Genomic DNA, 3,071 nt, shown 5'->3' with positions numbered 1-3,071 from the left:
TGCTGATGTTGTTGGATTCTGACCTCCCTGTACTCAAAGTGGATTTTCTGGAGCTACAGAAATCGAAATGGCACGCTTCCAATTGCGTTGGAACGTAGACATCCAGGGCTTTCCAGCAATATATAATAGTCCATACTTTTCTCAAGGATAGATGACATAAACTGGCGTTCAACACCAGTTCTCTGCCCAATTCTGGCGTCCAGCGCCAGAAAAGGATTAAAAGTTGGAGTTCAACGCCAGAAATGGATCCAAACCTGGCGTTGAACGCCCAAAACAGCCTTATGCACGTGAAATGTTTAAGTCTCAGCCCCAGCACACACCAAGTGGGCCCCAGAAGTGGATCTTTGCACCATCTGTCATAGTCTACTCACTTTTTGTAAACTTAGGCTACTAGTTTAGTATTTAAACAACTTTTAGAGACTTATTTTGTATCTCATGACATTTTTAGATCTAAACTTTGTACTCTTTGATGGCATGAGTCTCTAAACTCCATTGTTGGGGTTGAGGAGCTCTGCTGTGTCTCGATAAATTAATGCAAGTATTCCTGTTTTCTATTCAGACATGCGTGTTCCTATCTAAGATATTCATTCGCACTTCAACATGAATGTGATAAACGTGACAATCATCATCATTCCCCCATGAACACATGCCTGATAACCACTTCCGTTCCACCGTAGAATGAATCAATATCTCTTGGATCTCTTAATCAGAATCTTCGTGGTTAGCTAGATTGATGGCGGCATTCATGAGAGTCCGGAAAGTCTAAACCTTGTCTGTGGTATTCCGAGTAGGGCTCTGGGATTGAATGACTGTGACGTGCTTCAAACTCGTGAGTGCTGGGCGTAGTGACAGACGCAAAAGGATAGTAAATCCTATTCCAGTATGATTGAGAACCTGCAGATGATTAGCCGTGCAGTGACAGCGCACCTGGACCCTTTTCACTGGAAGGATGGATGGTAGCCATTGACAACGGTGATCCACCAACACACAGCTTGCCATAGAAGGACGTGCGTGCGTGAATCAGAGGACAGAGGAAAGCAGAGATTCAGAAGACAAAGCATCTCCAAAACTCCAACATATTCTTCATTACTGCATAACAAGTAACCTTTAACCCATGCTCTCTTGTTTATTCGCAATTCAACTGATAAATACAATTGACTTCCTGACTAAGAATTGCAAGATAACCATAGATTGCTTCAAACCAACAATCTCCGTGGGATTCGACCCTTACTCACGTGAGGTATTACTTGGACGACCCAGTGCACTTGCTGGTTAGTGGTACGAGTTGTGAAAAGTGTGATTCACAATTCGTGCACCACTACCCAATTGGATGAAGACCGAAAGCTTTCAAGTAAAATCAAGAGAAAAGATAGAAGAAGAATAATGAAAACTAGTATTGATCCATCAAATTACAACAGAGCTCCCTAACCCAATGAAAGGGGTTTAGTTGTTCATAGCTCTGGAAAATGAAAACAAAGATGGAGAATACGTGATGAAACTAGAAGTGCAGAGAAAGTAAATACAGAGAGTAATTCTATGCCCAAAGGCTCCCTATAATTTCCAACTTTCTTTTAATTCAAAGCTACTCCTATATATACTACTCTTCTACTCTTCTAGTTGGTTCTTCAAGTCTTGGGTCTGGGCCTTTGGATCTTGAGTTTGAAGCAGTTATCTTCTTCATTGGGCTTGGTTTTGCTTGCAGAGAGAAAGTGTGAAGTGGGCAGAGACTTTAGCTCAGGACGTTAGTGGTGTTAACGTTCAGTGAAAATATGGGTTCGAGAACGTTAGTGACATTCAACTTTTTCACTAACGTTCCTTACCCAAGTAAGAGCCACGTTAACCTCAACGTTAGTGGCACAAACGTTGCCACTAACATTGCCTCTTTATCCTTTGCGCACGTTATTGAGACTCAACTTTCCCAATAACGTTGAGAAGTCTCCCCCTTCCCTACGTTAGAGTCCACGCTAACTTAGTTAATGTGGCTCTTTTAACGTAGGCTTGCCATCCTTCGAGAATGTTAGTGACACTTAATATTGTCACTAACGTTCCAATGTGCCCCTTAGCTCCCACGTTAGAGTCCACGTTAACTAGGTTAACGTGGCTTCTAACGTGGCCATGCTAGCCATCTCCAACGTTAGTGACAAAGTTGAGTGTCACTAACGTTGGCTCAACATTCCCTTATTCACGTTAGCTTCCACGTTAACTAAGATAATGTGGGAGTTAACGTGGCTCATGGTGGCATGTGTGGGCTCCTTCCAACGTTAGTGACAATGTTGGGTGTCACTAACGTTGGTATCACCTCCCTTCTTCACGTTAACTTCCACGTTAACTAGGTTAACGTGGGAGTTAACGTGGCCTAGTGTGACTTGGCCAACGTTAGTGATAATGTTGAATGTCACTAACGTTGGCTTCCCCCTTTCTTCTTAACGTTAGAGGCCACCTTAACTAAGTTAACGTGGTGACTAACGTGGCCACTTATGAGCTTGGTCCAATGTTAGTGATAATGTTAAGTGTCACAAACGTTGGCTTCATTTCCTTTCTTCCACGTTAGAGTTCACGTTAACTTAGTTAACGTGACTCTTAACGTGGGCAATGATGGCTTCGAGAGCGTTATTGGCAATCACTTTTCTCATTAACTTTGCAAGTTACTCCCATTCCACGTTAGTGTTAACGTTAGTGTAACTAACGTAGCCACTAATGTGGTTCTTCTTTGCTTTCTTTGTCCTGAAATCAAGCAATAAAGTGCATCAAAAGTTCTAGTCCAAGTCATGGGAAATGCAACATCCAATTTGTCCTTAAATTGATGCAAAATCCTCATGAAATCATGTAAAGTGCACAATGTATGCTTGAATCAAGATGTAAGCGAATAGCTACCCAAAACTAGCTTATTTTCTAAGGAAATGCATGAAACTACCCTAAAAATAGTAAAGAAAAGGTCAGTGAAACTGGCCAAAATGCCCTGGCATCAATTCTCTTACCCAAGATGCATTGACCTCAGTCAGGTTTCTTTCCAGGAAGAACCAGCCTCTTTGTTTGATTTTCTTAGAGGTGTATTGCTGGAGTTCTTCTAG

This window comes from Arachis ipaensis, chromosome B1 (genome assembly GCF_059453495.1).
Source record: "Arachis ipaensis isolate K30076 ecotype BB chromosome B1, ASM5945349v1, whole genome shotgun sequence".
NCBI lineage: Eukaryota > Viridiplantae > Streptophyta > Magnoliopsida > Fabales > Fabaceae > Arachis > Arachis ipaensis.
This window is presented reverse-complemented; position numbering follows the sequence as displayed.